Below are 14,788 nucleotides of genomic sequence, written 5' to 3'. Positions count from 1 at the left end.
TCTGTTATTATAACTGCTAATTTTAAACCCTACTGCAATCTCAAATCCAGATTTTTGTCATTCAATTTTGCTTTTTGTAAACTATATTGAAATAAAAGATAATTAATTCTCCCCTTTTCTAAACTTAAAATGGCTTATTACTAAATTCTAATTTAGTTTTAAATTTCTAAATAATTCGAATTATTTTCTTAAATGTAAGTGAAATTTTATAATGTATATGAAATTACTTTTCATATTTTTAATTTTAAGTGATCTTTCATCAAATATCTCTAGATGCGAATTTTGTTAGCTTGAGTAATGAATGCCGTCGATTGTTCCCTATGGAATAATAAAAAAATTATTATTTCTCTGAATACACATTTTCGTATCTTTTAATAATCCGTTAACCTATTAGTATTATTAGTATCATTTTTGTCCGTTATTCTGTAAATGCAGAAGTATTGCTCTAGACAACGAGAAATTGACTGATGAAAATTTGGCACAAAAAGAAATGCATTAAATTATATAAGGAAAAATCGGATATTGATCACATTCACAATTACTTTGCCGTTTGGTAATTATTTATTATGCACATCATATTTGTCTATTCTATTTACATGCACAAAATGCTTGTAAATAAAAAGCAAATTTACCTTGATCAAAATGAGTGGGAAAATAATTATGTTCTTCAACAATAAAAGGTAAACTTCGTTTGAATAGAATTCTACAGTTTTCAACTGACTGCAAAGAAATTCAGAAAATAAAGAAGTTTAAATATTATGGAAACTCTAGACTGAACTTCTTGCAAGGAAGTCAAAAAGAAAGCATTTCTACTCAATGATCAATTATACTCAGGTTAACGTCTCTGCCAACACAGGACTGATTGCTTTCTTCCGAATAGATCATGTTCATAATTGACGAAAGAAAAGTAGAAAAGTCGGCAGACAATGGATAAATGATGAAAGAAAAATCTTCAGAAATCACATATTCCTTATTCTGCAGAAACGTTAAGGCAGAAACTATTTCTGTCATTAGAGGGTATTCCGTTAACACGAAACTGCAGTTTTAGACGAGTGGATAATGAACGACATTGAGAGGTATATAGAATAAGGACAATCCAAGCAGATAAGACTTATAAAAGGAAAAGTCGATATTACGCAATATTTAAGATCGACAATTCTGTCGATGTTGAAACGGATCACTTCAATGATATTATTGCATTTTGCTGAGCAAACGACTTTCTTGATTTCAATAGGTTCCTTTTATAAATTTAAAGTAAGGTTTCTTATTAAAAATACTTTTAGGTAATCCATTATATTCACGACAGACATATATTATGTCATACGTGCAAGGAGAATGTAATTCCTTATCAAAGTAATTTCCGTGATGATTTAAAACATAAACATGCCGATGAATGAAGTAATTATATTAGTTTCTTAAGTATTATTGTGAAACATCTAAAACCTAAAACTTCTACGGTAGTCTAGTTGTCTCCTCCAGTACAGCGCATCTAGGAACTCTTCAATTGTTTATTTCAAAGAAACAATAGGGAAGAAACAATTATAGACACTCACAAACACGGCACAATCCTAACAAAGAAAAGACATTCTTTTGATAAGAAGGTATATAAACCGACGGTTTACCTGGAATTAAAGATCAAGCCAATGACAGAGGATAAAAAATATCTAACCTTTTAATGGGAAGTCGGAATGTAAGAGAATTTTCTGTGTAGCCAGTCAAGCATTTTGCAATCATAATCGGTTGCAACAGAGAGAGAGAGAGAGAGAGAGAGAGAGAGAAAGATCTCGCAGTTGAAAGTTTTCCACTGACCTGTGAAGAAAAAATTTCGGTTTAATGGACTGATAAAGGTGTTTCATAACTCTTCCATCTTCAGTTTAATGGACTGATATTTATGTTATGGCAGTGCAGGTAATCCGATCTGCACCTCTGCGTTCATGGGCTGTTTTACTGAAGAAGATGGAAGGGTTATGAAACACATTTTCCACGTTATTATGAGATTAACTCACATTCGGATGAAAAGAGCTTCTAAATTTCTTCGGGTCCTACAACGCATTCGAATCTAGGACTTTCCATGAAAAGGGTATCGTGACGAGCCTGATACAGAAGCGCTACTCTAATGCATCGATGTCCGTAATCTCTGTTCATTTCTAATAAATGAAACGTTTATAAAAAAATGATGCTACCTACAATGAAATATAAAATCATCGCATTATTCTGAGGTACAATAATATAAGCTTTATGTTATCCGCAGTACATGCGATACTTTTAATAGAGACGAGAGGTTAGCATTTAGTATCTTTTTTTTTTAAGTTTCTTAATTAAAACATTCCTTTATGGCGTAACAAATAAAAAATAAAATAAAAATAATAAAATAAAAAAGATAGGCAGTAATTAGTATGACCTAAATGTAACTCAGTCGATTAATTTGTATCAGGAGGTAGAAGCGAATAAGGATTTTCAAAACACCAAGTACGTTAAATTGATTTTAGGTGTGCGCACTATTTTTATTTCAGAAGGGTCAAACTTCCGAAAAACAGAATTAGAAATCCTTTCATAGATTTAGACAGAAGGGGAATTATGAAGCATTTTCTCATGTCAAAAAAAGGAACTGGAAATGAGTGTTTGTATATAGGTACAAAGGCTTAGCATGTGAGGAGTACCAATATCAGATTAGTTGTGAGTTTGGGAATACGAGTTTATGTGCTTGACTTTTGCTAAACTGTTAAACTTTTTTATAGCAGTCATGTCGCTTTGGATGAGATCGTAAGATGTGTTCATAAGAGAAATAGCGAATGGCATGATGAATATATGAAACCGAAATCAATCGATTTCGGATAACCCTAGAGAAAATACTCCAAAATATTAAATAACAATCATTATGGAGATGAAGCACTGTCCACCAACTAGACCTTATGTGTCGGCATGAAATTTTCAAATTTTCTCAAAGCACATTATGTTAGTAATGATTAGTCTATAAGCAGCATGTGGAAAATGGCGTGTCTGGTTACAGGAATTCCTTGGGGTAAAGAGGTTGGAAGTATAAAAATAATATAAGTAATCCTATATAGGTGTAGCAGAAGAGATCACTCCCTTCGAAAACGTTGAACTTTCTCCATCAAAAGGATAAACCATAGAAAAACACTGGTAGAAATACTTGCATATATATTGCTAAGCAATATTGTGTTTCGAAGAATCTGCTGGAAAAAAATTTAGTTATTATTTATTAAAAATTTAAGTAGACAAAATCGAAATATCCATAGGGAGGCATTAATATGCTATAAGTCCTGCTGCCTCTCTTCCACTATATTATAGTTTTGTATAAGATAGTGGGATATATATTATAATTTTGTTTTGTTTAGCAGTTTTCTTTAACATCTGAAATATAAGTGATTCTTATATTTCAGTGCGATATAGTTAGTTCTCTGAGGTCTTGTTATCTACAAGTTCTATGTATTCTTTAGACGAAAAGGTACTTATATGTGTGTGGTTGCATATGCGATTAGTTGTTTACGTGAGACTGAGGTGCGAATAAAGTTAACACAGTTTATAGTCTGCACCCGCAGAGAACAAATACATTGTCATATCTCAATATGCTTTCCCGTAATGTCATGTAGATTAATGATATTATGTATGAATGAGCTAAATCTGTATAAAGTAAATCTATATAAGTCTATGGAATCTGCATGCAATTAACTAGCGTTTGCTTTGTAGATTTATGTAACTGATGTAGCTCAGAATTGTATGAAGGAACATTCCAAGCTATTATATTATTACAATATTGTAGTGGTATTAGTTATAACGATGCGTGTGTTGAATATTGCTTACTATTCATCTCAGTGGGTTTCTGTATATCGTTAACATTGTCTTGTAGAAGTTCGGGAATATGGAGTTTAAGATAAGCCAACTGGTGACCAGATGAATATCATATTGCACGTTTGTATGGACAATGCTTAATTAATTCTGAATAAACACCAAATGGCGTGTCCTTTGGCTACTGAAAAATCTTTCCTGTTGGGTGTCTATTTATAGCAACCCTATAGATATACAAGAGAATACGAGAGAGACCTTCTCACTGTGCCTCCACTGGTTACTAGTAATTCTATACTATGGAATGCTCTGGCGCACGTGATTGCTTATATATTCTTAGTTTGTTTATTATGACCATTTATATGACGTTTGATCATTAGAAGTATAGCTGTGAGTATATGAAGTGAGTGAAGTGTAAATATGTTTCGTTTACTTGTTTCTATAAAGAGTATATGTGATTAATGTGGTTATTAACATCCTAATATGTATCCGATTTAAAAGCTTTCATTTCTTAATTTTTTCGTGAGTAGACCTGGCTAATTGTGTGCTATTTAATAGTTTTGTATTTGATGTCATTTTTATCTGGACCTTTGTCTGACTAGAAAAATGTCTCTCCGCTCACAAAGCCTAATTTTCTAACAGGACAACGCGTATTTGATCAGCTGCAAAAAATTCCTTTTGTTTTATGGATGGAAGAAACAGTGTGTAATACGCGTTGTCCTGTTAGAAAATCAGGATTTGTGAGCGGAGAGACATTTTTCTACACCATATTGACAAACGTTTCAGGCACCTTACGTGCTATGCAAATTTCGGATCCTATCACATGCAAATATTCACGGAGTGTCTGCGTAAGTCTGGTAATGAAAGGTGGGGTGTGCTCATTTGTTTGGCGCTGTCCGCGATGTCAAGATGTTCAGCTGTTCAGCTGACATGACAGTCTTCGACCTTGGGATCGTAGTATCACATCAGTGGTCTTTGTGTCAGCAACATATCTACCCGTCTCAGTATACCGAAATCCACTGTTGCTTGTCATTCGTAGATGGAAATGTAATGATGCTACCACAGAAGCAAAACGCCTTGGGAGGCTTCCGACACTCACTGACCGAGATCGTCCCCTGTTGGAGCATCACAAAACCTCGCAATCAACTTCGAAAATGGTGCAGGAACATCTGTCGGCACTAGGACTGTCTGCAGAGAGTTGCATGCCTTAGGATACCACGGGAGAACAGCTGCGACCAAGATAAACATCGCCCGTACCTCTACCAAAGCCAAACGAGGTTTTCACTGGTGTGTTTCAAACCGTTCCTGGACCGTAAATGATTGAAAACGGTTCTGTGCAGCGACGAATCATGCTTCCAAGTTTGGGAGCTCCACTGAGCCTCCACGAAACTGTCAAGTTTGGTAGGGGAGACTAGGTAATGACATAGAGATGTTTTACTTCGATGGGGCTAGGTCCATTGGTTGATATGTCCAGACCATTCTGTCTGATGGCTACCTGGACATCCTGAATAAATTCAGTCGTCCGACGGTGTGGTAGTGTAGTACACGGGGATTATAATTAAAGTTCACATTTCTAAAGGCTGTAACTGGGTAACTTCTCAGCGGAACGATTTAAGATATAACATGATGATGATGTGTGCGGCAATGAAATTTTATTTTACGCAAAAACCAACATTAGTATTAAAAGTTGCTATCAGGACAATACATGGCACTGTAATACATGTAAATTACGCGTAATACTCCTGGTACACACAGAAACTCTGCGATTGTACCATTTATGCAAATGACGTTCCCACTTACGCATGCTTCGAAAGAAGCGTCTATAAAAGCAAATAGCTGCGTAATGGGCAATTCATTGCTTGTGAGCAGACAACCTGTTAAAGCATAATGCCACCATTACCGAAGGTCGCGCACTTCTCGTGAAGTTGTTTTACCAAAATAACACCATGCCTTGACAGTATTGCGAAAGTTCAGAATATTAAAAGGATTAAAAATGGGTCCTGTGAGTGCAAATGGTTTATGCAATATGATCAGGAAATTTCAACATGTCAAATCGTGCAGAGGACACAGCCCATCGAACAGCAGGCAGTTAGTGGAGTAAGTAAAGGAAGAAAGACCTTTAGAAGAACAAAGGATGGCAAATGTCGTAGAAAACAACCGTGCATCCGTATTGTAGGATGTTTAGACAAACCCATAAGCACGGCTCACAAAGTCGTAAGGCAAATTCTGCACGCTGTTATTCATGCAAGATTTCGCACATTGAACAACTGGATAATCCTGACTAGTGTGCAGTATAAACATTTGTCCTGCAATGCACAGCGACTGGCCATGTTTTGGACTGACGAAGCTCACTTCCATCTGGATGGTATTTTGAATACGCACAACTCAGAATTCGGGCAACCTCAAACCCCACAGGTCGGGTAACACATCCCTCTTCATTCCCTGAAAGTCACCATTTAGTGTGATATTACATTTCTTTTTTTGGGGAACTTGCTCCTACTGGTCTCATTACCTGTACTGTTAATGGCCAGCGATAGGCATCTCTCTTAGCGAATCACGTGATTGCAACACTTCAATAGCGTCAGTGCTTGGATTCAACAGTTTTTATGCAGCACGGTGACCTTCCTCACATCGCCACCCTGCCAAGGAGTTGCTTCAGACACATTTGACCAAGGACAGTATCATTAGCTGCTATTTTTGCACAACGTGGCCAGCGCGCTCGCCGGATCTGAACCCTTACGACTTTCGGCTGTGGAGACATCTCAAAGACGCTATCTATCGTTGACACATAGCTAACTTAATGGACCTGAAGACCAGCATTACATGACATATCCGCAACATTTCGAGTGAAAGTCTACGTTCTGTGGTCAAGCACATAAAATTTGGCGATTTCAGCACGTTGCCTACAACAGAGGACTGCATATCTGCATATCAGAACATGCTGTTGTGTAACCACACAAAGCGCAGTGTCTACCTTATCTTTTGTGACTGTTTGAAGTACCCACTACCATAATGCAGATTCCCGTATCGCTCTAGTGGTAACATTTAGAACTGACGTTCGTTTTTCCGCAAAATAAAATTCCATTGTCTCACATATTATCATGTTAAATATTAAATCGTTCCACTGAGTAATTATTAAGTTACAGCCTTTCGAAATATGAATCTTAATTATAATCATTCTGTACTTCAGCATTGATCCTTGCATGTTTCAGCACCATAATTTTCCATGTCATACTGCACTGGGTGTCCAAGACTGGCTTCCACAAAAGAATGTCGACTGGCTAGTCCAGAGGTCCAGGCATCAACTCCATCGAACATCTTTGGAACGAATTCTCTCCAGAACACAGCGGCCGTCAGCAGCAATGGGAAAAGATTTGCGTGAGGAATGGAAGAATATATCTATTGCCACCTTGCAGAAATTCATTGCAAGCATGCCCTGAAATGCAGTTGCTGTCAATCAGGCCAAAGGTGGTACTCTCAAAGATAGTACAAAGCAAGCTCTCGGTACCAGAAATGTGATTAAAACGCATTTTCGACGACAACTAGGGCGTCCAAATACTTTTATCATCATAGTGTAGTTCTTTGTAGACTCAACTCCATTCACTATGGAGTTGAGTCTACAAAGTATAGGTTCTACTAACTTACCGTCTATAAGAGAAGTTTGGCCCCTCTCATGAAGTTTTGTACTACGGTTTGAAAAGGGTTCGTAAATGCAATTCGGTCTCCTATTAATCAAATGTTAGGTTAGTTTTTATTGGTGAGGTTGGTTTGTGTCAAGAAGTATTCTTATGTTTTATGACTCATAATGATCACAATGATCTCATAATTTGAATACTGTAATGTATCTTATGCGTTCTTACTAAATCATGCTCATGGTACAGTGAAAGATAATAGGAGATGACATTGAATTCAAATTACCCGTACATGTGTTTGACTTTTTTTTTTAAATTTAAGTATAATACTAATTGAATTTTCAGCTTGTAATAGGTGTTTGTAGAATTGTTCGTAATTTCTCTTAATTCTGGTATTGTATTTTAGTATCATCAGTGCACTTCCAATAACAGCATAAAGCAAACATTCAAGGCTGCCAAATGTGGTTCGATTCAAACGCAATGAATTTATGTGTATCATTTCATTGCTAAAATAATGGTCATCTCATCTTCCTCGACCGTGATATTATGATTAACTTCAATCATGGAATGAAGTTGAAAATGACATATAAACTAAATTCATCCACATTTGAATTATCAAGATCGATAGCTAAAAACAATACACTAATAGTTTGCTAGCTTTTACGTGAATGAAAATTTACTCAATGATAAACATGGATTAGATTGCAGCTATTCCAAACTTATTTAGCAATACAGTACTTAAGGACACAGATGTATCCGTTAAGTTTCCGCAAGACAAACGTTTCCACAAGACGTTTGTCTTGTGGAAACAAGTTCTTTGAGTTTTCCATTTCGAAGAGTTCCAGTTTACAATCGACTGTAATACCATATGAAGACATTCTTAGTGCATCACTTTGTTTTGACTGCAGACTGAAATTCTTTTCAATCCCTAAAATGACTGATTAGACGTGGCGTAGACTTATGATATGGAACACTTCAAAGGTTTGCCATTAATTTAAATTACTCATAATTATAGTTATAAAATAATTATTACTTACAAATATAATAAGTATCATTGATAATAATTTTCGGAATAAATTCTACCATGGTGAATTGAAAATGAAGAAAAGAGAGAAAATGAGTTTTGTTTGATGCACTTTTTCTAAATTTTTAAATATTTCTGTGTGTAAATGTAATAATTTTTAATCTTTAGGAAATGACATTGGTGTGTAAACATTCAACGACTCACATAAAGTGTATGTTAAAAAATTAACAAAAAAGGTGGCCATATTTAATTAGGGAAAATGTAAATACAAAACTTAGTTGATTAGTTCAGTTGTTTTATTTTTATTTTTTTCTGACACGATGCAGAAACACAAAGGATTATCAGAAATGTTCGTTAATCAATCATATCACTTTACATTTTAAAGTCATGTTAATGCGTTAAACATTGGATGAAGTAAAGATGAAATATAACCAATTAAAATGTATCCGCGACTTGAACAATCAGTCAAACATTAGTAAGTCTCGTGGAATGAAGGATTGATAAAATTATTCTTCTTGAAAACCAAAATCGATTTTGATTTTTTTTTTACTACGTGGAATTATAAAACGAGGATTTCACCTATTCTCAGATAGTGCTTAATCAGTTTCTTATATAAGATAATAAATGTATAATTTCTTAAAAATTTATTAAAATATAAAAAATTAAAAACATAATATTTGTGCGCTGAACAATCAAAATATTTCTTCAGAGTTATACAGGGTGTTCGGGATAAATTTGACAGTTTCGTAAGGAAAAAGAAAATCTTCTTTGTATCTATTAAATTTAATGAATTGACAAAAAAACATTACAGGCAGAGTTAATTACAATACTATCAACAAGATTTACTCAAAATAACCACCATTAGCATCGATCACAGCTTCAATTCTGCTTCGGAACCTCGAACAAGCTGATGCTACAGTCTCCCTGGGAAGGGCCGCAAAAACTGTTTTAATTTTATCCATTAACTGGGCTTTTGTATTACTGGAAGTGCGATTGGTGTCTTTTTCAACTGCGCCCCATACAAAATAATCCATGGGGTTAAGGTCTGGGGAGTTTGGAGGCCAAACATTTGGACTGGTGAAGTCGTAGAAATTTTCAGACAACCATTTTTGACTTTTCCCAGAGGTGTGGCAAGGGGCCGAATCCTGCTGCCATACATACGGCCTACCATTGGCTACCCTTGTTATCCAGGGCTTGACTACAGTTAGCAACTCCACGAACAAAGCCCGAATTCCAATGCCAGGGTTCTTCAACACCTGTTCCTGCAGATTTGCGAGGAATTCTGCTGTACGAACGCAATCAGATCGTCTGCTAGGGATCTTTCTTCTTGCTACATCCTCGTAGTCACCATTGCAAGTCTCTAGTTCATGCCTGATTGTTTTTACTGTATTCAGGGAGCATTGGGCAGCAGTCGTAATATCCTTATTTTGATGGCGGGCACGAATCATCATGATACAAGTTATTCTCTTCCATGATTCAGGTGGGTTCCAGCTATCCATCCTTTCTGACATCTTGTATATGAATGAAGAAGGGTCCAAACTTTTAAATGAAGAGAAGTGTGTTAATACATGTAACTTACGGAAAAATATAATTAATTATAAATATGTCAAATTTATCCCGAACATCCTGTATATGATCCTAACTGTAAATACAGTTCATTGCACATAGTCATGATAAACATTGCACCAAGTCATACAGTATGGTATCTGATAATTAAGATTTGAATCAATTGCAGTTGGAAACAATGGAGAATCCATATCTACCTAAGACCCTTATAACCTCATTAAAACAAAACTAATGTGTTTCCATAATCATGATAATCTAAAGTGTATCATGATATTGCGGAAAACGTCTTCCTTAATCTTATAATATTTGGAACAACGACACAGTAGATGGAACTTCCTGGTGCTTGCAATAAATGATAAATATTTTCATCACTGACGAAATATGTCCATTTTACTCTGTTAGTCTACATTTTTGCCTGCTTGTATCTCCCTTTAGTGAAGGAAAGATCTCTGAAAGATCAATACCTCTACGTCAAATAATTCAATAAATATAGTTTCAAACTAGATCGACCCTCTTTTAGGACCTAACGTACTCGTATCTACCTTGTCATTCTTGCTCTCGGTAATATCAAGCAAGAGACGGGAATATTCAAAAAGCAAAGAAATAAAATGAAACTTGCGATATAAAAATCTTAAAATCCCTACCAAATGGATAAGGGTGAAATTCTTCTCTCTAGTACCTAGAATAGACGAAGATAACTTCAGAGATTAGCTGAACGTGCGTCTAGAAAAATCGAAACATTCTGTCCAATATTTATTTAAAGGAAACAATGAAAGAAGAAAGGATATTTTGAATCAACCTTACAATAATAAAATATTCAGCAACACCATTCACTTAAAACTACATTGAATCACGAGGGTAATAAAAATGCAAATAGGATGCTGACGTTTTTAATTTTTTTTACTACATTTTCAATAAAGAAATCGCTCTTCGTGGGACTTCTTTTTTGATTTTAATCATGATGTTAACAATGGTCACATGAGATTCTATTTTTGGCCCACCTGTTAGCAAAAAAGAATTTCATTTCTACAAAACATAGTTCCATGATGCTTACGTTAGACATCGATACATTTAAATTATTCATGAAATTCTTGAATCTACCGATGGTATTTAAACTTTTATCGAGTACGTAAATACTCATTCATTATTTAAGTCACAGTGCTCCAGAGATAAGCAATGATGAAAAGAGACTTTTTGTTTAATGGAGCTGCCATGAATGGCATATAATTTTAACACTTTAAGCCTCACTTCGATACATTTAATTAAGCTTGGCGTATATTGTTAAACTCAAATGCGATATTTTATCTAGAAGCCGTTTAATAAATGGCTTCTAGATAAAGATACATATATGGTTGGAAGACACTTAGACTAAGAAGGTACGAATATTTAAACAGTTAGAAACAGAAAAAGAAATGTGCATTAAGTGATAAACTGGATTACATTGACAGGTTTACGTCTGACAGACAGGAGGATTCTGGTCTTGGGATATTGGACAGATCACCACAATGCAGCTATAATCGGGTGTAATTGTAAATGATTATAATAACAATATTATAGTTATTAGTTGTTTTCTATCTAGCATTATTGCAGGAATAATCCATCAGTGGACTTGTGGATGTGTGTGGATGTCAATAAAATATATAAATAACTATTTTGTTTGTTATATTCCCGTTCCTTACCCTCTCTCATACATAAGAGAAGGCTCTAATGGATGAGAGGCTACAAATTCCATTCCGAATTTTTGAGTATTCCATTGCATTATATCCAGTCAAAAATTTATGAGATATTATACGTTTAATATTATATATTCTATATACTGTGCACCTCAGCATTTTTTTAACTGCTTGTATATGGATTTTCCATTTTCCATGTGTCGCTCAGATACTCATAGGTGCAGTCACTCTGAATAATTTCGCAACTGCAGTCACTTCTGGGTTGCAGGATATGATATTATATTCGCGTGATTGCTTCCTACTCTTCTGTTCAAATCATATGCATACCGGCCTGGTTGGTCTAGTGGTTAGCATACCACTCTCCACCAATAGGTCGTAGTTTTGAATCCAGCCGTGGGCATGAATGTTTGTAATTGCCTTTAGGTGGAATATTAATTTCATCCTCTGGAGTGTGAACACCACCCCTGCTTTTTGGAGACCTGATGTGGCTTAAAATGTTCATGTTTGTTCTCTATAGTAGGATTTCCCGACTACTATATAAATAAAAATTATAAAAATTAATTTAAGAAATAGAAAAATCCTTAACCAGTTCACGGTACTAATACACAATAAGCCGTTCCTTTTTCTGAGTGGGAATCACGTAAAAATATTACTGTGTTTTTTTTTTTGCTTTTGTTTTCTCTGAACTACCTATGTAAGCTTAATAAGTCAGATTGCAAATTGCGTTTTACGGTTGGCATGTGGCTGGATGAGAAGACTATTGCCGTATCATCAGCAAAGCTAATTCGATTCCCTTTCAATTTTACTGAACAGAAGTTGTTTATGTAGATCAGAAATAAAATAGGTCCTAGAGCGAGCCTTCAGGAACTCCATGTTTGATGAAGTGGTATTCGCTCAAGGTGTCTTTTATTTGAACTCTTGCGACATGTTTATTTACGAAATAAGTTTGAAGCCATAGGTGACACATCTGCCTAATTCCGACAGTGTGCAAGGTTTTTTAATAGTACAGCATGATCAATAAAATTCAAATGCCTTCCATACGTCTATGAAAATAGCTGTTGTTGTTTTTGAGGAATCCGTTCTGATTTTTTCAGAAAAACTTCACTCAATTAAAAAAAAATGTGTTTTCATTGTGAGTTCAAGGATTTTTAAATTAGCAGTTCGAACTCAACGAGTAATCTTATTTGCTAGAATTTTATTTGCTATACTATTTTAAATTTTTTCAGTATATTGAGGGAACAAAAATATATAACTCGGTTACAAACTTTATGGTTTCGAATATTCAGTCCGGAACGATAAACTCTCATTATGTTATTAGTTACTTAATTCCTCGGAGGCTATTTTGCATAATACGACGCAGAAATATTCTAGAAAAATCCATGGACCCGCAAACTCACTTCATATCATGAAATATTGCAGATTGCCACACTTTCTTTAGGAAATGCTTATAAATATGGATGAATTGTGATTTTTGGAGTGGGATGTTAACATATATATGGAGAATAAAATATTCCTAATATAGCGTTAAAGTATTGCATAAAATATTCCATATAATTTCGTTAAAATGATATTTGAAACGGAAGAGTTATGTTTTTGGAAATTTATCATCATCCATGGTAGAAAACCAATAAAGATGTGCTCTTCAAAATAACGTAAATCAGTTCAAGATTTCTAAAGGTGATATTATTTAAAATCAAATATTTTAGAATAATTCCCTCATTATAAATGCAGAGCAAAGGGTAAAATTTGACAGTGACATGATGTGTGTATTTTAAATGGATATTTTAGCTTTATTAGAAATGCCTAAGTTGGATGAGGTCAGTTAGAATTACAACCGAAGAACCTAAGGCTAGAAAACCAATATTTTAAGTATATTAATTTGTGTGTGTGTGTGTGTGTGTGTGTGTGTGTGTGTGTGTGTGTGTGTGTGTGTGTGTGTGTGTGTGTGTGTGTGTGCGTGCGTGCGTGCGTGCTTGTCTGTTTCGCTGGATAAAACAAAGTTGTTTTCTTGAAAGGTAAAATGTGATTGACTCTTTCTCCTCCTCCGTATTACAGCAGCTTACTCACTTTCGACTGTAAAGCACCCATAAATCTCCTGGCATTCAGACTGGATTCGAAACCATCCCTTTCGTAAAGAGAAATTTGCTTTTCTTACTAAAGAGTGAATACTATGCCATTCTTGCAATTACCTAGTTTCCAATATTCAAAATATCTTCATTTAGTATGATGCATAAACAAAATGGCAAATTAAAAACATTTTATTAGTTTATATATTACAAAATACGAAAATTCCATCAAGTATAAAAGTTTATTTTTCAGACGAGGATTATTGCTGGCACAAAATTGCCTGATCCGAGTGCCAAGCTGAAATATTCCATCTGCAAACTTATATTATCTCTGTCAGTTAGTATAGGAAAGGTAAAAAATTTCTACAATAGAAATAAATAAAATTCTTTCATTTTAATAGAGAAAAAATTCATTAATTTTCTGATTTAATTGAGTGCTTGGATTATGGCAATGATGATGTTAAAGGTTTCTATTAAAACAGCGTAGGCAGTACCCAACTTTCATTAAGCGATTCGTGAGTCGACAGCAATACAATCTGTCATTGTATGAAAATTCCAGGGCGAAAGCTTACATACATACATACACACACGCAAAAATCTGCTATGCCCCATTATACTGTCGATGGCACGTGGAAAAGTGCATATTTCCTATGTTATCATAAGGAGAACATCTGATAACAGGTCGAGAAGTGTTATCATACCATCTGTTGCCGGTTTTGGACATTGATAATTGGCCCGGCCGCCACATCACCTAAAATCAACTATAAGCAACATTATTAACGACGGATAGAAATGTGATGTCCTTTCCACACACTACCAATCTTAAAAGCGCACAACAAAACTGAGAAAGCTAACTACAAGGGGATTGCAAAATTTTCGGAAGAGTGGTAGGGAAATCTAGGTAATCATAAGTGAATACGAATAAGCAATTAAGAAAAGAGCCTACAGCAATGATTCTCAACATATGGGGCGCTCCCCCTTGGGGGCGTGAGAAGTAAGTGGAATCAAACGAAAAACTGA

General features: G+C 35.0%; 1 pseudogene; it reads left to right on the top strand.

The window, feature by feature from the left end:
* The window catches only part of LOC150107647 (metabotropic glutamate receptor 4-like), a 461,121-nt pseudogene that overhangs the window by 286,579 nt on the left and 159,754 nt on the right, over positions 1-14,788 (top strand).

The sequence above is a fragment of the Typopeltis vanoorti genome, chromosome 4 (genome assembly GCF_054136105.1).
Source record: "Typopeltis vanoorti isolate ZY-2024b chromosome 4, IOZ_Tvanoo_1.0, whole genome shotgun sequence".
NCBI lineage: Eukaryota > Metazoa > Arthropoda > Arachnida > Uropygi > Thelyphonidae > Typopeltis > Typopeltis vanoorti.
The sequence above is the reverse complement of the archived record's forward strand: the minus strand, read 5'-3'. Positions and strand labels throughout refer to the sequence as shown.